This window comes from Oryctolagus cuniculus, chromosome 19 (genome assembly GCF_964237555.1).
Source record: "Oryctolagus cuniculus chromosome 19, mOryCun1.1, whole genome shotgun sequence".
Classification (NCBI taxonomy): Eukaryota; Metazoa; Chordata; class Mammalia; order Lagomorpha; family Leporidae; genus Oryctolagus; species Oryctolagus cuniculus.
Window position 1 is genome coordinate 51709121 of NC_091450.1, and position 27655 is coordinate 51736775.

The 27655-nt window shown below is 39.9% G+C and overlaps 1 protein-coding gene across 4 annotated transcripts in view; it reads right to left on the reverse strand.

Annotated features, from left to right (window-relative positions):
* The window catches only part of LOC103347328 (uncharacterized), a 62606-nt gene that overhangs the window by 31769 nt on the left and 3182 nt on the right, over positions 1–27655 (reverse strand). For 3 of the 4 annotated variants that reach the window (XM_070064685.1, XM_070064682.1, XM_070064686.1), the window contains 2 exons: positions 22430–22540; positions 1549–1646 (listed from right to left, as the gene is read on the reverse strand). The gene's annotated coding sequence lies outside the window, so the exon portion shown is untranslated. The remainder of the gene's footprint in view (positions 1–1548; positions 1647–22429; positions 22541–27655) is intronic. The other variant, XM_070064683.1, reaches the window with a different exon arrangement.

Sequence of the window (27655 nt, forward strand, 5' to 3'; positions counted from 1 at the left end):
CCATGGGGTGCAGGGCCCAAGTACTTGGGCCATCCTCCACTGCACTCCCTGGCCACAGCAGAGAGCTGGCCTGGAAGAGGGGCAACCAGGACAGAATCTGGCACCCTGACCAGGACTAGAACCTGGAGTGCCAGCGCCGCAAGGTGGAGGATTAGCCTAGTGAGCCGTGGCACCGGCCTCTCCATTTCTATCTTACAATGCCTGGCATCCACTCCCCCACATTCTCTCTGGAGATCCCATTTGGAATATTTCTGGTGCATAGAATAATACATTTGACACTTTGCACCTGGCTTCTTTCACTTTGTGTAACATTTTCAAGGGTTATCCAGGTTGTAGCATGTGTATGTACTTACACAGAATTCTATACATGAGGTCTCCTGTCTGTTTCCACCTGCATCCTGTTGGATGTTCAGAGGGTGTAATGCTACCTGTGAAATCTATTAGCATCTATGGATTACAGTGCTATATTCACTTAATGCTGTGGCTACTCTTTTGGTATAGCAGGTCCAGACTGCCACCCATGATGTTTGCATCCATATGAACATTGTTTCATATACTGGCTACCCTACTGTCAATCCAACACATTTTTAATGGCCCAGGAAAGCAGGAAAGGATGACCCAAGTACGTGGATGCCTGTAACTCATTTGAAAGGCCTGGATGAAGCTCCTGGCTTCTGGCTTTTGCCTCGCCCAGCCTTGCCTGTTGCAGTCATCTGGGGAATGAGCCAGCAGTTAAAAAAATCTCTCTGTCTCTCCCTCTTGTTTTGTAACTCTGACTTTCAAATTAATTAATAAATGTTTTATGCACATAATTATAGCAGTAACAGTTTAGAATAGGCACTTCTTTGGTTGGGTCAGAAACTAAAATTTGAGAAGTAGAAGCTCAGTCATTATTTGTGACCTTTTCTTGAATAAACACATTTTCATTTCTGGTGTATTACTGCTCTGCTGACGCGTTATCACCCTTACAGAAGTCATTGCTGGCTCAAGTCAGGAAGAGGATCATCTGTAAAGGATGACTGTAGAAAGTGGGCTAAATGGTCAGTGTCTACAGAGGCAAATGGTACTCTCTCATTGTTTTTTCCTAAGGTTTTTCTCTTAGCCAGCTCATCAGCTTGTCCCAGAGCAATAGATCATTTCCTCCAGTATCTCTAGGCTGTTATGAACTCCACTCTGTCTCTTCCTATTGCACCCACAAACAAATTCATTACCTTGAATTGGCCCTGCAGGCAAAGCTTCTTCTCCAACTTGTTGAAGTGTGTTCAGGTCCTACTACTTCTATTAGACCAGAGCCTCATGGTCATATTCTTATTCTACAGGAAGTGGGGCATCCACTCCCTATAAACCTAATCTGGGTCCAACAGGGAAGCTCCCTGGCCAGGTACACAAGTCACTGTGAAGTAAGTTCCTCTCCCAATCCTTACTGCTCAGCTCAGGTTGCCCCTTGAGGAGCTGGAGTAGATCAAACAAAAGTCAGAGTTTCTTTAACTTTCTGATTCAGGTTATATTATTCTCACCCTCTTTTGGTGACATTTTATATAGTGTTACCTGTTATTTCTTGGTCTAATTCTTGTCCCAAAACAGGCTTTCTTTCTTCGGTGTGCTCCCTTGGCTCTTGAATCACAAGATGTACCTCAGCCCAGATGCTGCAGGAGACAAAGAATAAAGACCAAGTTCATCTCTCAGTTGTAGTTCACCAGGCATATGTTACACACATCACAAGCCCCCAGGGACCCAGAGAAGTCTCATAAGGGACCTCAGAATGGTAGAACATTGGGAGGGAAAGTTTAATGAACTGCTACTCGAATTCCATGCAGATCTCACATGGGTAGGAAAAAAAACGGGGGGGGGGGGGAATGTGCATCTCTATTCCCTCTGCCATCACTGCTACAGTGGAGACCTGTGGCCAGCAGGGGGAGAGCCTACACCCAGTGTTGGACACAGGCAAGGAGCAGATGCACAAGCTTTAGTGTCAGTTGCACACCTCTGGTTGTCTGGTAATGAGAGCAAAGGGGGAAAGCTGCATAAGGGAGCCTTTTACAAGCCAGTACAATTGAGTGGCAAGTGGGGCTGAAGCCTACAAACCACAAATATAACCAGAGAGAAAAGAAGTCTACAAATACCATGAACAAAGGCAAAAATCAAAAAATCAAAAATAAGGATGACACTATGAGACCCCCAAAGGAACATCACAATATGTCAATATTAGAAAATGATGATGAAGGCCAGCGTCACAGCTCACTAGGCTAATCCTCTGCCTTGTGGCGCCAGCAAACCAGGTTCTAGTCCCAGTCGGGGTGCCAGATTCGGTCCCCATTGCCCCTCTTCCAGGCCAGCTCTCTGCTGTGGCCAGGGAGTGCAGTGGAGGATGGCCCAAGTGCTTGGGCCCTGCACCCCATGGGAGACCAGGAGAAGCACCTGGCTCCTGCCATCGGATCAGTGTGGTGCGCCAGCCGCAGCGCGCTGGTCGCGGCGGCCATTGGAGGGTGAACCAGCGGCAAAGGAAGACCTTTCTCTCTGTCTCTCTCTCTCACTGTCCACTCTGCCTGTCAAAAAAATAAAAATAAAAATAAAAAAATAATAAAAGAAAATGATGATGAAGAGATTAAGGAAATGCCAGAAACAAAATTCAAAAAATTAATCATTGGATTACATAGAAGCAATCAGAAGCAAATTCATTAACTAAAGAAAAATACATACGATTGAAAATTTTTCATTTGAAATTGAGGTTTTAAAGAGAAATCAAAATGAAATACAAGAAATGAAGAATTCAATAGCTCACATAAAAATTTTAGTGAAAAGTCTTAACAACAGAGTAGGTGAGGCAGAAGAAAGAATATCTAAGCTAGAAGACAAATCCCTGAAAATTTTATAGTCAGACCAAAAGCAAGAAGAAGAAATCAGAAAACAAAAATACTGTTGAAGAGCTGTAAGAAGCTCCTGGTTCCTGGCTTTGCATGAGCCAAGCTACAGCCATTATGGCCAATCAGGGAGTGAGCCAGCAGATGGAAAACTTCTCTCTCTCTCTTTTTCTCTCTCCCTCTCCTTATCTCTCTATGCAACTCATACTTTCAAATAAATAAATAAATCTTTAGAAAAAAAGAAGTGGAACAGCCAGGACTGAAACTGGCAACCATATGGGATGGACATTGCAGGCAGTGGCTTTACTTGCTGTCACAAGGCTGGCCACTTTCAATTTTTTTAAAATTATTTATTTGAAAGGCAGACTGACAGAGCAGAGAAAGAAAGACATAGAGACAAACATCTTCCATTTACTGGTTCACTCCCCAAATGGCCACAACAGCAAGGGCTGGGCCAGGCTACAGCCAGGAGCCTGGAATTCCATCCAGGTCTCCTAGATGGGTGGCAAGGGGACCAAGTATTTGGGCTGCTCTCTCATGCACATTAACAGGGAGCTGGATCATAAGTGGAGCAGCTGGAACTTGAACTGGGGCTGTGATATGGGATGCTGGTGTCATAGGCAATGGTTTAACCTGGTGCACCAAAATTCCAGCCCCCATTTGCACATGTATTTACTCTCTGTATATCAACTTTCACAAATAATAAAAAGCATTTGATATTTGTCTTTGTGAGTCTGGGTTAATTCACTTAGCTGATGAAGTCCATTCCATCCATTTTGTTGCAAATGTCAAAATTTCATTCCTTTTTCATAGCAAATTAAACAATTCTTATGTAAAAGTATCTCTTTTTTATCCAGTAATGTTTGCAGACATCTATGTTTTTTATACTTTTCAGAAGGTTTCATTTTTAAGAAACCATTTACTTAATGTGTATAAATTTCATGAGTACGTCTTTAGGAATACAGTGATTCTTCCTGCCATATCCACCCTCCCACCCCACTTCCCTCCCCACTTACTACTCCTTCTCATTCCCAGACCCATTCTCCATTAAGATTCATTTTTAATTAACTTTATATACAGAAGACCAACTCTATACTAAGTAAATATTTCAACTATTTGCACACAAGAACACAATATATATAAAAAACTGAGAACAAGTTTTACAGTTGAATTTAATAGTATGACTTATTTAGGACCAAGGTCCTGCATGGGAAGTAAGTGTACAGTGACTTCTGCTGTTAATATGCCTTGAAATCTGGTATGGTAATGCCTCAGGCTTTGTGTCTGTGGTATACGATTGTGTTAGCTAATCAAGGTCACCTGTGTTTCCAAATGAATTTCAGCATCACTTTTTCTAGATCTGAGAACAATGATTTTGGTATTTTAATTGGTATTGAACTGAATCTGTAAATTGCTCTTGGAAGTATGGACGTTTTGGTGATACTGATTCTTCCAATCCATGAGCATAGAAGTTTTTTTTTTTCATTTTATGTGTCTTCTTTTTTTTTTCTTTAGTGTTTTATAATTCTCATTGAACAAGTCTTTGACATCCTATGTTTATTCCTAGATAAATTTATTCCTAGATCTCTTTTTCCCTCTACATCTCTTTCTCTGTCACTCCCTCTTTCTCTGTTGCTCCTTCTTTCTCTGTCACTCTGCCTTTTAAATAATAATAATAATAATAATAATAATAATAAAATGGCCAACAGACATTTGAAAAAAATACTCAGGATCACAAGCCATCAGGGAGATGTAAATCAAAACCACAATAAGGTTTCAACTCACTCCAGTCAGAATGGCACTCACACAGAATTCAACAAGTAACAGATGCTGGTGAGGATGTGTGGAAAAAGGTATCCTATTTCACTGTTGCTGGGAATGTAAACTGGTGTAGCTACTGTGGAAGACAGTCTGGAGATACCTCTGAAGTCTGAATATACACCTACCACCTGACCCAGCCATCCCACTCCTGGAGATTTAGCCAAACCAAAAGAAATCAACATATGAAGGTGTTATCTGTATACCCATGTCCACTGCAGCACAATTCACAGTAGCTAAGATATGGAATCAACTCAGATGTCCATCAACTGTTGGCTGGATAAAGGAATTATGGCATATACACTATGGAGTACTACTCAGCTGTAAAAAAAATGAAATCCTCTCTTTTGCAACAAAATGAATGTGAGTGGAAACCATTATACTTACTGAAATAAGCCAGTCTCAAAAAGACAGATACCATATGTTTTCCCTGATCCAAGGTAACTAATAGAGTACCTGAATTGTAATGTGTTGTAGTGAAATGGACATTTTGAGGTATCTGATGATTGTTTACAGCCTTTGTCTCATCTGTTGAGCAGCAGTGGGTTTTTTCTTCATACTATTTGTTGAACTCCTTTATTTAGTGTAGGGTTAACTTGATGATCATTAACTAAACTGAAAGTAGATCTTTATAAAAATTAAGAGTGAGAATGAGATAGGGAAGAGGAAGAACAGTTGGAGCATGGGTGGGAGGGAGGATAGGGTAGGAAGTATCACTGTGTTCTAAATCTGTATATATGAAATACATGAAACTTGTATAACTTAAATAAAATTTTTAGAAACATGATTCCAAATTCTGCAAAAAGAATGGAAGAAAATAAAAAATAATAATAAAACTAGCCACCATACAGTGATACACATGAGAGTTTATGTTAACACTGATTTATAATCTTAGTGAGTTTTCCATTGATAGACTGTCAACTACCAGTCTTCTGAGTGAGCCCAAACTCCAGTAGTCTCAACTGAAATAATCATAACCCCTTGAAGGTTCACAGACAGTAACTGATCGACTGAGTCCAGGAAGCTCACTAAATCCACTAAGGCATGAGAGTTCAGAACAATCTATTCCTGGAGCCAACATTATGGCATAGCAGATAAAGCTACCATCTGCAGGGCTGGCATCCCACATGAGCACCTGTTCAAGTCCCAGCTGCTCCACTTCTGATTCAGCTTCTTGCTAATATGCCAGGGAGTGCTGCAAATGAGCCAAAAACTTGGGACCCTGCTACCTATGTTGGATATCCAGATGGAGTTCAAGGTTCCTGGTTTCAGATTACCTCAGCCCCAGCTATTGTTGCCATTTGGGGTATGAAACAGAGGGGAAAATGTCTCTCTGTCTCTTCCTCTCTCTGTAACTCTGCCTTCCAAATAAATAAATAATCCTTTTACAATAATATATTATTAAGTGATTGCATTTTGAAATTAGTATGTTACATCAGCTAAAAGGAAAAGAAGATAATTTCACAAATGTAGAAATAGTGTGCTCATCTCCATAGAAGGTGGGCAGAGGAGGAAGAGAAAAAAGAGCAGAAATAAAAGATACATGATAGTTATGGATTTATGAATTAGAGATAGACATTTGGCCTAGAGGTTAAAATATTGGTTGGGTTGCCATGTCCCATATCTGAGTATTTGGGCTCAAGTCCCAGCTTTGCCCCAGATTCCAGTTTCCTGCCAATGCAGATCCTAGAAGGCAGTGGTAATGCCTCAAATAATTTGGCCCTTGCCTTCCACTTTGGTTCAAGAATTGAGCTCCTGGCTCCAAGCTTAAGCATGGCACTGCCTCAGCCATTGCATGCACTTGAGATATGGCTCAGTAGATGGGAGCTCTCTCTGTCTGTGTGAGTGTGCTTCTCAAGAAATAAACGAAACAATTTTGCTGATTATTACTGTTCCTATTTCACTCAAACCACCAAAAGCAGACAAGATAATAACTAAACTATATTAACCTTTCTAGAGTGATGAGGACTCTACTAGATGCCCTCTGTTAGAGTCCTTATTTTTCTTGGCTGTCATTAATCACAATTTTAAGATATGCCACTCCTTGATTTAAGGTTAAAAAAAGCAGGCTCAGAGAGGATAATTAATTTTCTTCATATCACACATCTAAGGGTTGACACAAACCAGTTGTGGAATTAAGTCTTTCTAAACCCAAAGGCGGGACTAGCGTTGTGGCATAGTGGGTTAAGATTCAGCCTGCTGTGCCAGCTTCCCATATAGCAGTGGTTCAAGCCCAGCTGCTCTTCTTTCATCCAGCTCTCTGCTATGGCCTGGGAAAGCAGTAGAAGATGGCTCATGTCCTTGGGCCCCTGCACCCATGTAGGAGACCCAGAAGAGGTTCCTGGATCCTGGCTTCAGATCAGCTTGGCTCTTGGAGTTGTGGTCATTTGGGGAATGAACCAGCAGAACGGAAGACTTCTTGCTCTCAGACTCTCTCTGTCTCTTGCTCACATTCTCTCTCACTCTAACTCCTCTCTCTGTAACTCTCAGTCTTTCAAATAAATCTTTTTTAAAAACCCAAAGGCCTAATTTAAGTCCATCAGTTTGCAAGACTTGCCATTTTTTTGTTATTCAATAGCCTGAAGCTGGTTCAGTAGGAGTTGCTTGCTTATTTCAAAAGAAAGGATACAACATAAATCAATTCAAAGCTAATAGCTGAGAGTCACTCAGGTGATTTTGAGAAAATACCAACTCCTGGTAATCTATATTTCCAACTGCATATCTAATTTCATGAGCAATGCTAGTGCTGGAGGCCTCTACACAAAATTATTCCCTTTGAAATATGATTGATTTATGTCCTATCAATACATGCTTTCAGGGCCATTCTAAGACTTGCAAACCACCCATTTGTCTGTACCCAACAGCCTAAAGATAACAATTCATTGTGGAGTAAGTGCAGAGATGTGTAAAATTGCTCAAAATCATTATTTCTTTATTTATTTTATTTATATAAAACATAAGTAGTGTATGATTGTGGAGTCACACACTGATTCTTACTAAAATAAATTAGTTTTGCAATGAATTCTTACCTTGCCATGATTACAAGTAATTTTTAACAGGGCAACTATAACAATGAATATATCCAAACACATTATTTATTAATGGCATGCTAAGTCCACAATCAAAACAGGCATCTAGGGTCCAGTGCTGTGGTGCAGCGCATTAAAACACTGGCCTGAATCACCAGCATCCCATATGGGTGCCAGTTCTAGTTCTGGCTGCTCCACTTCCAATCCAGCTCACTGCTATGTCCTGGGTAAGCAGAAGATGGCCCAAGTCCTTGGTCTTCTGCACCCAAGTGGGAAAACCCAGAGGAAGCTCTGGCTTCTGGCTTTGGATTGGCACAGCTCCAGCTGTTGAAGTTATCTGGGAGTGAACCACAAGAAGAAAGACCTCTCTCTTGCTCTGCCTCTCCTTCTCTATCTGTGTAACTCTTTCAAATAAAGATTATTTTAAAAAAGGAACATAAAAAAAAGAGTTTGGCAAACTTGCTGGATATAAAATAGGCTCACATAAATCAATAGCCTTTGTATATACAAACAATGCCATGGCTGAGTAAAAGCTTCAAAGATCAATCACATTCACAGATTGGATTAAGATGACAGAGTAGGGAAGGAGCTCAATTATCTAGTCTAGGATAAGATAGTTTAAAAAAGGGAGAGAGTGCAGTCTCAGAGAAGAGGTAGGGAGAAAATGACAGAGGGAATTCCACACAAATTAAAGGGACACAGTAAACCTATAAGGAAGGTGTCGACATGTACAATTCATGATCCCAGAAGCTGCGAGCCCCTGCACCAGCTTTGCAGAATAAGGTGAGATTAGACTGAAACAGCCTAAGCCATGGGTGATGAAACGGCTGGAAAAGCCTGGAGGGAATAGGGCTTGGAGCCCTGTAGGTGATAGTGTACCTGCCAAACAGAGGAGGAAAAAAATAGCTCATGTTTCTCCTTCCCCGATCACCCTGCCGTGGCATCCTGAAACAAGCTGATAGAGAGTGGGAGCCATTTTGGACGTACATAAAAGCTGCACCAGTTCATGTCCATGCACAGGAACCAGCCAAGCAGAAACTCCTGAGTCTGGCAGGGAAAAGTGACAGGGGGTAGGGTGCTCATTACTGTGGGAGCCTTGTGTGCTGGGACTGTAAAAACACTGAGGTTACAGGACTGGGAAAACACTGAGATTGTATGGGAAGGCTCAGGGTGTGGCTGAGACATTGGGTAATCACTGTGGGGGGCTCCACATACTCAGGGGTCCCTGGTTCCCTGGTGAGGGACATTGCTGGGGAATCTGCTACACTGAGGATTGCATAGGTCCTTTATGTGGGCCTTGTAGAACTGGATGAATATTATACCCACTGGGACTAATGCCCAGGCACTGATGTGCTTCAGAGGAAGTGAGCTGAGTCTATATGGACAGAGCAGAAGAAACCTTCCCTCTGATTAAAAAAACAGAGAGAGAGAGAATTTAGCACACCCAACCTGGGTGCCAGCTTAACACTCCCTTCCACCTGGAACAGTGTACAGAGCTCCCTGGCCACATCCACCACATGCCTCTAGGTAATCACTGAAAGCAAACACTCTCTAATTATGCAGATATAGTCCAAAGATAAAACCTGCCACAGCAAAAAAAGAAAATTAAAGAAGAAGAAACCAACAAGTATCTGCACAAATGCCAAATAATAAATGCACCAATTCAAGAGACAAGAATAAGAAACACAACATGATGCCCCCAGAAGAATACAACACTTTAATACTAGATTGTGAAGATGAAGAGATTGAAGAAATGACAGAAATGGAATTCAAAAACTTGAAAGTAGGATTACTTCAAAGTAATCAGAAGCAAATGCATGAACTAAAGAAATCCATACATGAAAGAAAACAACTCCCATGAAACTGAGATCTTGAAGAGAAACCAAAATGAAATTTTTGAAATTAAGAATTCAATAGAACAAATTAAAAATGCAGTGGAAAGCCTTAACAATAGAATCTGTAAAGCAGAAGAAAGAATATCCAACTTAGAAGACAAATTGCACGAAATTAGACAGCCAGATAAGAAACAACAAGAAGAAATTAGATAACTAAAAAACACTGTTGGGATCTACAGGATACTATCAAGTGACCCAGTATACAGGTTATAGGAGTTCCTGGAGATGTGGAAAGAAAAAAAAGGATTAGAAGGCCTTTTCAGTGAAATAATATGAGAAATCTTCCCTAATTTGGAGAAACAGACATCCAAGTACAGGAAGCACTCACAGTTGACTTCTCACCAGAAACTATAGGCTAGGAGAGAATGGAGAGATACAGTCTAAGGCTTAAGAAAAAAAGAACTGTCAACCCAGAATACTGTACCCTGCAAAGCTCTCATTTATGAATGAAGGTGAAATAAAGACTTTCTATAACAAACAGAACTTGAAAGAATTTGTCAGGACCCATCCAGCCTTGCAAAAGATGTTTAACATGATCTGCACACAGAAACACAGAAACATGGTCATCACTAAAAAAGAAGGTAAAGGAAGAAGATCTCCCAGTAAAAGCAGAAAAGGAAATCCAAAGTAAAACACACACACACAACCAAGAATATTTATGGAAAAATGGCAGGGCAAAGTCATTACTTATAGATAATCACCTTTAATGTAATGGCCTCAACTCTCCAGTTAAAGACACAGACTGGGTGAATGGATTAAAAAACAAAACCCTTCAATTTGCTGCCTGCAAGAAACACATCTCACCAACAAAGATGAATGCAGAGTAAAAGTGAATGGATGGGAAAAGATTCCATGCTAACATAAAGCTAAAAAGAGCTGGTGTGACCATTCTAAGATCAGATAAAGTAGACTTTAACACAAAAACTGTTGGAGGAAACAAAGAGGGGCACTATGTAATGATTAAGGGATAAATTTAACAGGAAGCTGTGACTATTATGGATGTAACAAATAACAGTGCACCTGGCTATTTAAAAGAAATGTAAAGGGACCTAAAGGGAGGCACAGATTCAAATACAACAACAATGGGAAACTTCAATACCCCACTTTCAGTAAGGAACACATCAACCAGACAAAAGTCAGCAAGGAAGCAATAGACTTAATTGACACTACAGACCAAATGGACCTAACAGATATCTACAGCACTTTTCATCCTACAGTTGCAGAATACACATTCTTATCAGTGCATGGAGCTTTCTCTAGGATTGACCACATGTTAAGCCATAAAGCAAGTCTCATCAATATAAAAAAAATCAAAATCATACCATGCATCCTCTTGGACCACAATGGAAAAAAAACTGGAAATCAGTCACTCAGGAATCTCTAGAACATACACAAGCACATGCTCCTGAATGAACAGTGTGACATAGACAAAGTCAAAAGAGAAATTAAAAAATTCTGGGAACAAATGAAGGTGATGATACAACACATCAAAACTTATGGGATAAAGCAAAAGCAGTATTAAGAGGAAAGTTTATAGCAATAGGTGCCTACATCAAGAAATTGGAAAGGCACTAAATAAATGAGGTAGCAATGCATCTCAAATCTAGAAAAACAAAAACAAAAACAAAAAACACCCAAAACTAATAGGAGAAAAGACATAATTAAAATTAGAAAAGAAATCAACAAAATTAAAACCAAAAAAAAAAAGATCAGCAAAATGAAGAGCTGGTTTTTTTGAAAACAATAAACAAAATTGACAAGCCATTGTCCCAAATAACCAAAAAAAAGGGAGAAGACCAAAATTAATAAAATTAGAGGTGAAAAATGAAATGTAGCAACAGACACCACAGAAATAAAAATCAGGCCACAAGGCAAGATGGTGGAATAGGAAGGGAGCACACTGATAGTCCGGGGAGAGACAGTTTAATAAAAGTGGAGATACTGCAAGTTCAAGGAAGAGTAGGGGAGGAAACAGCAGAAGAAACTCTTCCGGAATGTGTGATTCACAGTGGACCTGCATGGAGAGCGTGGGAGCCCACAGTTCGGGACACCAGCGGCAGACTCAACACACCAGCGCTGGAACAGGAGGTGAGCCGAACCTCAATAGCCCGAGACACCGGCAGGCAAGCGGAGAGAGGAGACTAGAGAGAACGACCCCCGGGGGGGGGGGAAGTACAAAAGGCTAACTGGAAGAGAGAGAGAGAGAGAAAAAAAAAAGGTGACTGGTATGGACACAGGTTTCTCTCTCTCCGCTCACCTCTCAAAGGCTAGCAAGACAAAGAGCAGGCGCCATCTTGGAAATACATCATAAGCAGAGTGACCTCAGGTCTGCACCAGCCCTGAGCCTAGCAGAAAAACCTCACTCTGGGTGGGGCGAATTAACAGGATATTAGTACCTAGTAAATTTGTGGTGCTACTGAACTGAGACTGTGAAAAAAGAGACGGTGGGGGAGAGAACTCATGGAATTCACGTGAGTACTCTCCAGAGACGCTACAATTCCATAACTTTGGCAACCCAGTGGGAGACTGAAGGAGAATTTGAGCCCACTCTGGGGGCAGAACAGATTCCCTGTGTGGTCCTTGGGAAAGAGCTTCCGATCTCTGGCTCCTATGGGTATATCATTTGCCTGCTAACTACCTCCAACTTCATTCAGCTGTGTGGAATTACTTCCCTTTTGAATCAAAAAAAGAAACAAAGAGAGAGAGAGAGATCTACCACGCCTAACCTGGGAGTGTCACCTTTGGCACACCAAACAGAACTCTCAGGCCACGCCCATCTCAAGCCTCTAAGGCTCCATCAAAAACACAGTCCACTGAATCTAGAGTCATAGTATAACAAGAAAAAGCACCACAGTGAAGAAACCAAATATCTCCAATATGTCAAATGACAAACGCAAAAACCGAGGTAATAAAAACAAGGAAGTCACTATGACGCCCCCAAATGAAAAAGACACCCCAATTCAAGATTATGAAGATCATGAGATAGAAGAAATGCAAGAAGCAGATCTCAAAAAATTGATAAGAACATTAAGAAGTTCTCAAAAACAAATTCTTGAACTACAGAAACCCTTAATGGACAAGATAGAAATCTTTCTAGTGAAAATGAAATATTAAGGAGGAATCAAAATGAAATGAAACAACTAGTACAACAGGAAACTGTGATAATGATGAGAAATCATAATGAAGTGAAGAATTCAATAGATCAAATGAAAAACACATTAGAGAGCCTTACAAACAGAATGGGTGAAGCAGAAGAGAGAATATTGGACTTAGAAGACAGAGAACAGGAAAGGATACAGTCAGACCAAAGAAAAGAAGAGGAAATTAGAAATCTAAAACATATTGTTGGAAATCTTCAAGATACTATTAAAAAAGCCAACATTCGGGTTCTAGGAGTTCCTGAAGGCATGGAGAGGGAGAAAGGATTAGAAGGCCTTTTTAGTGAGATATTAACAGAAAATTTCCCAGGTTTAGAGGACAGAGAAATCCTAGTACAGGAAGCTCATAGAACCCCTAATAAACACGACCAAAAGAGATCCTCACCACGACACGTTGTAATTAAACTCTCCACAGTGAAACATAAAGAAAAGATCCTAAAATGTGCAAGAGAGAAACGTCAGATTACTCTCAGAGGATCTCCAATCAGACTCACAGCAGACTTCTCAGCAGAAACCCGACAAGCTAGGAGGGAATGGCGAGATATACCCAGGTACTAAGAGAGAAAAACTGCCAGCCCAGAATATTATATCCTGCAAAGCTCTCATTTGTGAATGAAGGTGAAATAAAGACTTTTCATAGCAAAGAGAAATTGAAAGAATTTGTCGCCACTCGTCCAGCCCTGCAAAAGATGCTTAAAGATGTGTTTCACACAGAAACACAGAAACATGGTCATCAATATGAAAGAAGGTAAAGGAAGGAAACCTCACAGCAAAAGATCACAGGGAATTCAAAGCATATATTAGAACTTATCTTTGGCAAATGGCAGGGCAAAGTTACCACTTATCATTAGTCACATTGAACGTGAATGGCCTGAACTGTCCAGTTAAAAGACACCGATTGGCTGATTGGGTTAAGGAACAATACCCATCTATTTGCTGTTTACAAGAAACACATCTTTCCAACAAAGATCCATACAGACTGAAAGTGAAAGGCTGGAAAAAGATATACCATGCCAACAGAAATGAAAAAAGAGCCGGCGTAGCCATCTTAATATCGGACAACATACTTTACCACAAAAACTGTTAAGAGAGACAAAGAGGGACACTATATAATGATTAAGGGATCAATTCAACAGGAAGATATAACAATTATCAGTGTATATGCACCTAACTACAGGGCACCGGTTTATCTAAAAGATTTGTTAAGGGACTTAAAGGGAGACTTAGACCCCAATACAATAGTACTGGGGGACTTCAATACTCCACTCTCAGAAATAGACAGATCAACAGGACAGAAAATCAACAAGATACAGTAAATTTAAACAACACTATAGCCCAAATGGATCTAACAGATATATACAGAACTTTCAATCCTACAGCTAAAGATTTTACATTCTTCTCAGCAGTACATGGAACCTTCTCTAGGACTGACCACATACTAGGCCATAAAGCAAGTCTCAGCAAATTCAAAAGAATTAGAATCATACCATGCAGCTTCTCAGACCATAGGGGAATGAAGTTGGAAATTAGCAACTCAGGAATCCCGAGAGCATACGCAAACACATGGAGATTGAACAACATGCTCCTGAATGAACAATGGGTCATAGAAGAAATTAAAGGAGAAATCAAAAATTTTCTGGAAGTCAATGAGGATAACAGCACAACATACCAAAACTTATGGGACGCAGCAAAAGCAGTGTTAAGAGGAAAGTTTATATCAATAGGTGCCTACATCAAGAAATTAAAAAGGCACCAAATAGATGAGCTTTCAATTCACCTCAAGGATTTAGCAAACCTACAGCAAACCAGACCCAAATCTAGTAGGAGAAGAGAAATAATTAAAATCAGAGAAGAAATCAACAGGATTGAATCAAGAAAAACATTACAAAAAATCAGCCAAACGAGGAGCTGGTTTTTTGAAAAAATAAACAAAATTGACACCCCATTGGCCCAACTAACTAAAAAAGAAGAGAAAAGACACAAATCAATAAAATCAGAGATGAAAAAGGAAACGTAACAACAGACACCACAAAAATAAAAAGAATCATCAGAAATTACTACAAGGACTTGTATGCCAGCAAACAGGGAAACCTATCAGAAATGGATAGATTCCTGGACACATGCAACCTACCTAAATTGAACCAGGAAGACATCGAAAACCTAAACAGACCCATAACTGAGACAGAAATTGAAACAGTAATAAAGGCCCTCCCAACAAAGAAAAGCCCAGGACCAGATGGATTCACTGCTGAATTCTACCAGACATTTAAAGAAGAACTAACTCCAATTCTTCTCAAACTATTCAGAACAATCAAGAAAGAGTGAGTCCTCCCAAATTCTTTCTATGAAGCCAGCATCACCTTAATTCCTAAGCCGGAAAAAGATCCAGCACTGAAAGAGAATTACAGACCAATATCGCTGATGAACATAGATGCAAAAATCCTCAATAAAATTCTGGCCAATAGAATGCAACAACACATCAGAAAGATCATCCACCCAGACCAAGTGGGATTTATCCCTGGTATGCAGGGATGGTTTAATGTGCGCAAAACAATCAATGTGATACACCACATTAACAGACTGCAGAAGAAAAACCATATGATTATCTCAATAGATGCCGAGAAAGCATTTGATAAAATACAACACCCGTTCATGATGAAAACGCTAAGCAAACTGGGTTTGGAAGGAACATTCCTCAATACAATCAAAGCAATCTATGAAAAACCCACAGCCAACATCCTATTGAAGGGGGAAAAGTTGGAAGCATTTCCAATGGGATCTGGTACCAGACAGGGATGCCCACTCTCACCACTGCTATTCAATATAGTTTTGGAGGTTCTAGCCAGAGCTATTAGGCAAGAAAAAGAAATTAAAGGGATACAAATTGGGAAGGAAGAACTCAAACTATCCCTCTTTGCAGATGATATGATTATTTAGGGAATCCAAAGAACTCTACTAAGAGACTATTGGAACTCATAGAAGAGTTTGGCAAAGTAGCAGGATATAAAATCAATGCACAAAAATCAACAGCCTTTGTATACACAGACAATGCCATGGCTGAGGAAGAACTTCTAAGATCAATTCCATTCACAATAGCTACAAAAACAATCAAATACCTTGGAATAAACTTAACCAAGGATGTTAAAGATATCTACAATGAAAATTACAAAACCTTAAAGAAAGAAATAGAAGAGGATACCAAGAAATGGAAAAATCTTCCATGCTCATGGATTGGAAGAATCAATATCATCAAAATGTCCATTCTCCCAAAAGCAATTTATAGATTCAATGCAATACCAATCAAGATACCAAAGACATTCTTCTCAGATCTGGAAAAAATGGTGCTGAAATTTATATGGAGACACAGGAGACCTCAAATAGCTAAAGGAATCTTGTACAACAAAAACAAAGCTGGAGGCATCACAATACCAGATTTCAGGACATACTACAGGGCAGTTGTAATCAAAACAGCATGGTACTGGTACAGAAACAGATAGATAGACCAATGGAACAGAATGGAAACACCAGAAATCAATTCAAACATCTACAGCCAACTCATATTTGATCAAGGATCCAAAACCAATCCCTGGAGTAAGGAGAGTCTATTCAATAAATGGTGCTGGGAAAATTGGATTTCCATGTGTAGAATCATGAAGCAAGACTCCTACCTTTCACCTTACACAAAAATCCACTCATCATGGATTAAAGACTTAAATCTATGACCTGACACAATCAAATTATTAGAGAGCATTGGAAAAACCCTGCAAGATATAGGTACCGGCAATGACTTCTTGGAAAACACCCCAGAAGCACAGGCAGTCAAAGCCAAAATTAACATTTGGGATTGCATCAAATTGAGAAGTTTCTGTACTGCAAAAGAAACAGTCAGGAAAGTGAAGAGACAACCGACAGAATGGGAAAATATATTTGCAAACTATACAACTGATAAAGGGTTGATAACCAGAATCTACAAGGAGATCAAGAAACTCCACAAGATCAAAACAAACAACCCACTTAAGAGATGGGCCAAGGACCTCAATAGACACTTTTCAAAAGAGGAAATCCAAATGGCCAACAGGCACATGAAAAAATGTTCAAGATCACTAGCAATCAGGGAAATGCAAATCAAAACCACAATGAGGTTCCACCTCACCCCAGTTAGAATGGCTCACATTCAGAAATCTACCAACAATAGATGCTGGAAAGGATGTGGGGAAAAAGGGACACTAACCCACTGTTGGTGGGAATGAAAATTGGTTAAGCCACTATGGAAGTCAGTCTGGAGATTCCTCAGAAACCTGAATATAACCCTACCATACAACTCAGCCATCCCACTCCTTGGAATTTACCCAAAGGAAATGAAATTGGCAAACAAAAAAGCTGTCTGCACATTAATGTTTATTGCAGCTCAATTCACAATAGCTAAGACCTGGAACCAACCCAAAATCCCATCAACAGTAGACTGGATAAAGAAATTATGGGACATGTACTCTATAGAATACTATATTGCAGTCAAAAACAATGAAACCCAGTCATTTGCAACAAGATGGAGGAATTTGGAAAACATCATGTTGAGTGAATTAAGCCAGTCCCAAAGGGACAAATATCATATGTTCTCCCTGATTGGCGACAACTAACTGAGCACCAAAGGGGAAACTTGTTGAAGTGAAATGGACACTGTGAGAAACAGTGACTTGATCAGCTCTTGTCCTGACGGTTGATGTACAATGTAATACTTCATCCATTTTAGTATTTTTTTGTTCTAGTACCATTGGTTGAACTCTGTAATTAACACACAATTATTCTTAGGTGTTTAAATTTTAACTGAAAAGTGATCCCTGTTAGGAATTTGGAAAACATTATGTTGAGTGAAAGAAGCCAATCCAAAAGGGACAAATACCACTTGTTCTCCTTGATAGGTGACAACTAACTGAGCACCAAAAAGGAAACCTGTTAAAGTGAAATGAACACTATGAGAAACGGTGACTTGATCAGCCCTCACCCTGACTGTTGATGAGCAGCTTAATATGTTATCCCTCTTAGTATTTTTTTTGTTTGTTCTACTTAATACTTTTGGTTGAATACTGTAATCAATACACAATTCTTCTTAAGTGCTGAAACTTAACTGAAAAGTGATCACTGTTAAATATAAGAGTGGGAATAAGAGAGGGAAGAGATGTGCAATTTGGGACATGCTCAAGCTGACTTACCTCAAACAGTAGAGTTAGAAACATACCAGGGGATTCCAATTCAATCCCATCGAGGTGGCATGTACCAATGCCATCTCATTAGTCCCAGTGATCAATTTCTGTTCACAATTGATCATAATGATAGGACTAAGAACCAAAGGGATCACATAAACAAGAATAGTGTCTGGAAATACTAGCTGATAGAATCAAAAAGGCAGAGAATGGTCCAACATGGGAAGTGAGATACACAGCAGACCCATAGAATGGCAAATGTCCTAAACAGCACTCTGGCCTCAGAATCAGCCCTTAAGGCATGCGGATCCAGCTGAAAAGCCCATGAGACTATTTCAGGCATGGAAAGCCAAGACACTCTGGGGGGGAAAAAAACCTAAATGAAAGATCTCCGCGAGTGAGATCCCAGTGGAAAGAACGGGTCTTCAAAGAAGGAGGTACCTTTCTCTGAAGGGAGGAGAGAACTTCCACTTTGACCATGGCCTTGTCTAAATATGATCAGAGTCAGTGAACTCAGGGGGCTTCCATAGCCTTGGCAGCTCATGACAAGAGCCTAGGGTGATTACTGATGCCATAAACAAGAGTGTCAATTTGTTAAGTCAACAACAGGAGTCACTGTGCACTTACTCCTCACGTAGGATCTCTGTCCTTAATGTGCTGTACATTGAGATTTAATGCTATAATTAGTACTCAAACAGTATTTTTCACTTTATGTTTCTGTGTGGGAGCAAACTGTTGAAATCTTTACTTAATGTATGCTAAACTGATCTTCTGTATATAAAGAGAATTTAAAATGAATCTTGATGTGAATGGAAGGGGAGAGGGAGTGGATAAGGGGAGGGTTGCGGGTTGGAGGGACGTTATGGGGGGAAGCCATTGTAATCCATATTCTGTACTTTAGAAATTTATATTCATTAAATAAAAGTTAAAAAAAAGAAATAAAAATCATCATCAGAAATTACTACAAAGAGCTGCATGCCAACAAGCCAGGAATCCTAGTAGAAATGGGTAGATTCCTGGACACATACAACTTCCCTAAATTGAGCCATGAAAGAGAAAACCTAAACAGAACCATAAACAGGACAGAAATTGAATCAATAATACAGACCCTCCCAATAAAGAAAAACCAAATGGCTCAGGACTGAATGGCTTCGATGCTGAATTCTACCAGAGATTTCAAGAAGAAGTAACTGCAATTCTTTTTGAGTTATTCAAAACAATTGAAAGAGGGAATCTTCCCAAATTCTTTCCATGAAGCCAGCATCACCATAATTCCTAAATCTGAAAAAATGCAATTGAGAAAGGAAATTACTGACACTTTCCCTTAATGAACATAGATGCAAACTGATCTTCTGTATATAAAGAGAATCAAAAATGAAAAAAAAAATCCTCAACAAAATCCTAGTGAATTGAACCTGACAATTCAGAAAGATCATTCACTGGATAAGTGGCATTGACCCCTGGTATGCAGGTATGGTTCAACATTTGCAAATCAATCAATGTGATACATCACATTAACAAACTAAAGAACAAAAACAATATGATTATATCATAAAGAGGAAAACATTTCATAAAATATAACACCCTTTCATGATGAAATCTCTAAGCATTTGATAAATACAACATGATTTTATGATGAAAACTCAAATAAATTGAGTATAGAAGGAACATTCTTCAACATGATCAAGACAATATGACAAACCCACAGCCAGCATCCTATTGAATGGGGAAAAGGTGGAAGCATTCCTATTGATCTGGAACCAGGCAAGGATGCCCAATATCACAACTGATATTCAATATAGCCTTAGAAGATTTAGCCAGAGCCATTAGAGAAGAAAAAGAAATCAAGGTATACAAATTGGGAAGGAGGGTGTCAAACTCTCCCTATTTGCAGATGACATGATTCTATGTATAGGGGATCCAAGAGACTCCACTAAGAGACTACTGGAACTCATAGCAGAGTTTGGTAATGTAGCAGGATATAAAATCAATCCACAAAAATCAAGAGCCTTTGTATACACAGACAATGCCATGGCTGAGAAAGAACTTCTAAGATCAAGCTCATTCACAATAAGTACAAAAAATCATATACCTTAGAATAAACTTTTTTTTTTATTTTTTGACAGGAAGAGTGGACAGTGAGAGAGAGAGAGATAGAGACAGAGAGAAAGGTCTTCCTTTTGCTGTTGGTTCACCCTCCAGTGGCCACCACTGCTGGTGCACTGCGGCCGGCACACCGTGCTGATCCGATGAGAGGAGCCAGGTACTTATCCTGGTCTCCCATGGGGTACAGGGCCCAAGTACTTGGGCCATCCTCCACTGCACTCCCTGGCCACAGCAGAGAGCTGGCCTGGAAGGGGGGTAACCGGGACAGAATCCAGCGCCCCAACCGGGACTAGAACCTGGCATGCCGGCGCTGCAAGGTGGAGTATTAGCCTAGTGAGCTGCAGCGCCGGCCAGAATAAACTTAATCAAGGATGTCAAAACTCTCTGTGGAGGCACCTTTCTCTGAAGGGAGGAAGGAACCTCCACTGTGATACGGTCTTGACTAAACAAGTTCAGAGTCAGTGAACTCAAGGGGCTTCCATAGCCTAGACAGCTCATAGCAAGAGTTTTGGGTGATTGCTGATGTCATAAATAAAAGTGCCAGTTGTTAAATCAACAACGGAAGTCACTGGGTACATGCTCCCCATGTAGGGTCTCTGTCCTTAATGTGTTTTACTATGAAACTTAAAAACAACACTACTAGTCGAACAATACCCTATACCTTGTGCGTTTGTGTAAGTGCAGCCTGTTGAAATCCTTGCTTCGTATATACTAAGTTGATCTTCAGTATATGAAGGCAATTGAAAATGAAACTCGATGAAGGGTGGGATGGGAGAGGGTGTGGGAGAGGGGAAGGCCACAGGAGGGAGGGAGGTTGGGGGGGGAAGCCACAACAATACAAAAGTTGTACTTTGTAAATTCACATTTATTAAATTAAAAATAACTCTCTCTGATGAGAATAAAAAACATTAAAGAAAGAAATAGAAGATGACACAAAAAATGGTAAAATCTTCCATGTTCATGGATTGGAAGAATCAATATCATCCAAATGTCTATATGTCCAAAAGCACTTTACAGATTAAGTAAGGTACAAATAAAAATACCAAGGACATTCTTCTCAGATATAGAAAAAATGATGCTGAAATTCATATGGAAACACAGGAGATCCCAAATAGCTAAAGCAATCTTATACAACAAAACAATGCCAGAGGCATTGCAATACCAGATTCCAAGACATACTACAGGGCAGTTTTAATCAATACAGCTGGGTACTGGTACAAAAACAGATGGATAGACAAATGGAATAGAATAGAAATCAATCCAATCCAAACATTTACAACAAACTTGTATTTGAAAAAGGAGCTAAGGTCAATCCCTAGAGAAAGACAGTTTCTTCAACAAATGGTGCTGGGAAAACTGCATTTCCACATTCAGAAGCATGAAACAAGAAACTACCTTATAACTTACACAAACATCCACTCAAAATCAATTAAACACATAAATCTACAACCTGATACCATCAAACTATAAGAGAACATTGGGGAAACCCTGCAAGACATTGGCATATACAAAGACTTCTTGGAAAAGACCCCAGAGGTACAGAAATCAAAACCAAAATTCACAAATGGGATTCCAGCCAATTGAGAAGCTTCTGTGAAGCAAATGAAACACTCAGGAAAGTGAAGAGGCATCCAAGAAAATGCAAGCAATTATTTGTAAACTATTCAACTCATAAAGGTTTAGTAACCAAAATATATAAAGTGTGGAGAATGTGACTGGAAATTGGAGAGGGAGGAAGATAAGGGGTGGGAGAGTGTGTAGAAGGGCAGGTATGGTAGGAAGAATCACTCTATTCCTAAAGCTGCACTTATGGAATGCATGAAGTCTGTATTCCTCATACAAGAGATTTCTTTGTGGAGAACAATTTTAAAAGATAAAAATTTTTAGAAGTCCATCTACACAATGGGCACTGTAACACCAGCAAAAGCTAAAATACATGAATCAAGGACCTAAATCCATGACCTGATACTATCAAATTACTAGAGCACATTGGGGAAAGTCTACAAGACACTGGCATGGGCAAGGACTTCTAGGAAAATACCCTGAGGCACAGGTAAACAAATCCCATTGACAAATGGGATTACACAGAGCTGAGAAGATTCTGCACTGCAAAATAAACATTCAAAACAGAGAAGAGGCAACCAACTGAATGGGAGAAAATATTTCCAAACTGTGCAATTATGCCACTGAATTGTACACTTAAAAGTGGTTAAAATGGCATATTTTGTTATTTAACACAATAAAAAAAGAAGAAACTTACTTGTGCTGGCAAATATGAACTCAACATTCTTATCAGTTACAAAATTGGAAATTTCATAACACACATAAAAAACTTGATGTAACAGATATATTATAACTCACCAAGTCTTCTCTAGGTTGTAATTTAGAGACTTTGGAACTTTAGGGTAATTTCCACTGGAGTTATTCTGACTACTGTATGCATATCTATATTTATTCTCTTTATCAGGTCATCTGGAATCAGAAATTTAAAAAGAAAGAAAAATATAATATAATTACATTCAAATTAAATGTTAGGTATTATCTTTGAGGAGTTTACATTTGTGAAAGTTGAAAACCAATGGAAAAGTTGGACTAGTCAAAGATAATCACCGGAGCAGGTGCTGTGGCCCAGGAGGTTAACACCATGGCCTGAAGTGCCACCATCTCATACAGGTGACAGTTCAAGTCCCAGCTGCTCTACTTTCAATCCAGCTCTCTGCTATGACCTGTGAAAACATAAGAAGATGGCCTGAGGCCTTGGGCCCCTGCACTCCCGTGGGAGACCTGGAAGAAGCTCCTGGCTCCTGGCTTTGGATCAGTCCAGATCTGGCCGTTGCAGCCAACTGGGGAGTGACCCATCTGATAGAAGACTGTGCTCTCGCTCGCTCTCTCTCTCTCTCTCTCTCTCTCCCCTCTGTGTAACTCTGACTTTCAAATAAATAATAAAAAATAAATCTTTAAAAAACAAAGATAATCACAGATCATCTGCTATAGGCACAATTAAATCCACATAAAAACTTAATGAATAGAGTGTAAAAGTTCCCACATCCATTGATGAAAATGGTCTAAACTTAGATTGTGATAGTTGTACAACTATTACTAATACACTAAAGTCAACTGAATTGTACATTTCAATTTTATCTCAATGAAGATGTTTAAATTTTTTCTCAGGGTTAGTGAGGTGGTGTGGTGAGTTAAGTTGCCTCTTACATTGATGGCATCCCATATTGAGTACTGGTTCAAGTCCTGGCTGCTATGTTTCCAATGCAGCTCCTGTTAATGTACCTTGGAAAGCAGCAGCAGATGGCTCAGAAAACAGAAAACAATGATCTGGAGCTTTAGAAAATGATGTAGGCAAAGATTAAAGCTTTGCATGTTATTTGCACAAGGTCATAGATGAGACTGTGGGAATAAAAACAAAAACCTACCAAGGAAACACTTTCCTTTCCTATTTTCCATCCTTTCCCTAAGCTTGCCCCTCTTTATCACATTGAAGTTTCACTTCACAGTGGCTCAACGTTATGTCCAGGTACACAGAGCTGGCAACTCATGCTATACAAATTCAGCATTAGCATCCAGGGCAAGCATCAGGGGTAAGAACACTATTGTCCCTGTCTACTTCCTTTCCCAGATGTGCAAATTAAGAGCACATACTAGCTGCATAAGCAACTTTGAATGCATTCCCACCAAGGCACAAGCAGGGAGGGTATCGCACACACCAGATCTCCTCCTACACTGGGTATTTTCCTGCACTTTCCAGAACATTGGAATAAACCTCCTCTGAGGCTCCTTAGGGCATCCCATGCTAAGAGTGACCCCTGGACCCAGTCTAAAGGTTGGAACTCTTGTACTACCTCATACAGCTTTGCAACCTCAGGCAAGTATTTTGTACCATCTAGGCCCATATCAGTCCCAACATTTACTTGCCCAAGCTTACTTGGCCACAAAGACTTGACACTGCAGAACCATGTCCCTCCCCATGACTCTTTTTTTTTTTTACTTTTATTTAATGAATATAAATTTCCAAAGTAAAGCTTGTGGATTACAATGGCTTCCCCCCATAACTTCCCACCCACCCGCAACCCTCCCCTTTCCCACTTCCTCTCCCCTTCCATTCACATCAAGATTCATTTTAAATTCTCTTTATATACAGAAGATCAGTTTAGCATACATTAAGTAAAGATTTCAACAGTTTGCACCCACATAGAAACACAAAGTGAAAAATACTGTTTGAGTATTAGTTATAGCACTAAATCACAATGTACAGCACATTAAGGACACAGATCCTACATGAGGAGTAAGTGCACAGTGACTCCTGTTGTTGACTTAACAAATTGACACTCTTGTTTATGGCATCAGTAATCACCCTAGGCTCTTGTCACGAGTTGCCTAGGCTATGGAAGCCTTTTGAGTTCACCGACTCTGATCATATTTAGACAAAGTTGTAGTCAGAGTGGAAGTTCTCTCCTCCCTTCAGAGAAAAGCACCTCCTTCTTTGATGACCTGTTCTTTCCACTGGGATCTCACTCACGGAGATCTTTCATTTAGGTCATTTTTTTTCAGAGTGTCTTGGCTTTCCATGCCTGAAATACTCTCATGGGCTTTTCAGCCGAATCTGAATGCCTTAAGGGCTGATTCTGAGGCCAGAGTGCTGTTTAGGATATCTGCCATTCTGTGAGTCTGCTGTGTATCTTGCTTCCCATGTTGGATCGTTCTCTCCCTTTTTGATTCTATCAGCTAGTATTTCCAGACACTATTCTTGTTTATGTGATCCCTTTGGCTCTTAGTCCTATCATTATGATCAATTGTGAACAGAAATTGATCACTTGGACTAGTGAGATGGCACTGGCCTCCCCTGTGACTTTAAGCATTGCTTTTTATAATATTGGTTTCCAATTTACATATTAAAATGTATTCTAGGGGGCCAGCTCCATGGCACAGTATGTTAATCCTCCACCTGCATCACCAGCATCCTGTATGGGCCCTGGTTCTAGTCCTGGGTGCCCCTCTTCCAATCCAGCTCTCTGTTATGGCCTGGAAAACCATTAGAAGATAGTCCAAGGCCTTGGGCTTCTGCACCTGTATGGGAGACTGGGAGGAAGCACCTGGCTCCTGGCTTTGGATTGGTGCACCTCAGCCATTGTGGCCATCTGGGGAGTGAACCAACAGAAGGAAGACCGTTCTCTCTCTTCCTCTCACTGTCTGTAACTCTACCTGTCAAATAAATAAAACCTTTTTTAAAAATGTTATTCTAATTCATGAATATTATATAAACTTTCCCCAAAATCTTAAAATGTATACTAATCTAACTTTACCAAAATTGGAGAGCTTCTACATTTTTTAAAGATTTATTTATTTATTTGAACATCAGAGTTACACAGAGAGAAGGAGAGGTAGAAGGAGACAGAGAGGTCTTCTATCCACTGGTTCACTTCAAATAGACCACAATGGCTGGAGCTGAGCCAATCTGAAGCCAGGAGCCAAGAGCTTCTTCTAGGTCTCCCACATGTGTGCAGGGGCACAAGGACTTGGGCCAACTTCTGCTGCCTTCCCAAGCCATAGCAGAGAGCTGGATCTGAAGTGGAGCAGCTGAGACTTGAACCAGTGCCCATATGGGGTGCCAGCAGCTGCTTTACACTCTCTGCTACAGTGTTGGCCCCAAGCTTCTACAACTTTGGTGTAATTTTAGAGCATTGTTCAAATCTTCAAGACCATTCCAGATGACATTCAGCACATGAGCCTGTCCAACTCCTTGACTGTAGTAATCTGAGGCAATGTGGTTTTGATCTGGTGGCTCTCACATTGGCTTCTCTTTTCCAGGTGAAAGGACATTTTGGTTGGGTTTATTTTGCCACTGCTCAGGAGAAAGTAGCTTAATTAGCTTTCCATAGGTCACAGTGATGCTCTCACAGTCCACTGAAATCTCACAGTATGTTTCATAAGACTCAGAAACTCCCACAGTATATAACTGAAATTGCTTGGGTTGAAATCCTTCTCTCATTCCCTGTGTTCTCTTCCAAAACTTTGAAATTCCCCCATGTATATCATCTGCTTTTGAAAGTGTATTCTTTTTGGCTAGCCATGTGTTTGGCTGAATCAGGAGTCTGATATCAGTGTTGAGCCTTCTGTAAGAGGCTGCTGGCATCAGTGCAGCTGTGTAGAATACACAGTTCTAACTGCATGTCCGTCTAGGCTCTGAACTCAGTGCTACGCTGGAGTGTATGAAGGTAAATCTTACAACAGTACCTGGCAATTTGGATAAATTTATACTGTTGTGGACAGACTGAAACAAGAAAAATGGCTTTTGGGAAAACTTTCTGAATTTGTTTCAGAAGATGCTGTTTAAGGGAAGTAATGTGTAGCATCTATAATAAACAAATACACAGCTCACTTTACATTCTGCCCCTTCCCTTTGTGGGTTTATTATGTACATTCAAGGGATATAACATGATGTCATAGGATACACATAGTTAAAATTAATATATTCAAGCAAATTAACATATCCATCCTCTAACATAGAGACCCAGGGTTTTTTGTTTGTATAGCAAAAGCAGCCAGAATATACTTATTTATCATGAATTTCAATTCCAGTTCATTTTTTACCTATATTCCTTGTGTTTATTCACTATTCTCATAACTCAAACCAACTCAGAATATATAACAAAACTCAGAGAAGAAAAATCTGAAAACACTGGTATCTAGAAGAAGTTTGTTTCATTGGCCAGTAATTTCCAGTCCTCTGCCAGGAGCAGCTTCACCTCAGTTTGTTGACAGGACACTACATAGGAGCAAAGCTTGAGAAATGCTCCAAAAGTTTAAAATCTGAAGCTATTTTGAAAAAAACTTCTGTATCTTCAGAAAATCGGTGCTTATATAATCTTATGTGTAGTCTTTTGTGTGACAATATTTATTATGTATCTGTTATTAGCTACCCTTGACATACTTAGCATTCTGGGAAAAATTATTTCACAACCAACTAAAGAATAAGGGAAATACATCTCTTCTGTCTCAGTATTGCCACCTTTCATAAAAATAAATAATTTTTTTCAAAAAATAAGTATGAGCATGTAAGACAAAATGATAAAGTCATCAAGTCATGCTTGATCTAACTCACAAACACATATTACCTCTGTAAGTTTACCAACTGTTAGTTTTTAAACCATGCCGCTTCCAGGAAAGTGAACACATTGAGCTGAGATCAGAATCAATAATTTAGATAATAAGCACCCCCATTGTAATCTTAAAGATACATGAAACACGCATGTGTCTCAACAATCTGGGGCCCACTATCTCATCCTCTCCCCTCTGTAGGCCCTTCTGGGATTAAGGATTAAAAACCAAAGCCATGCCCCAGGCAATCAGCCCTTCCTAACTGCCTTGGAGCAGCACAACTTCTGCTTGCTGTCTCCTTTGTCCCATATGTGAACGGGATGAATCTGAGGAAGCACAAAGCACAAAGATTCTGCCCAGCAAGAAGTCAAGGACTCCACTTCCTGTTCCTAACCGTGACTCTTTGGGAAATGATATCCCAGTGGCATTGCCACAAAAGAGGATCTTATATACAAAGATGTTCGATGTAAACTGTTT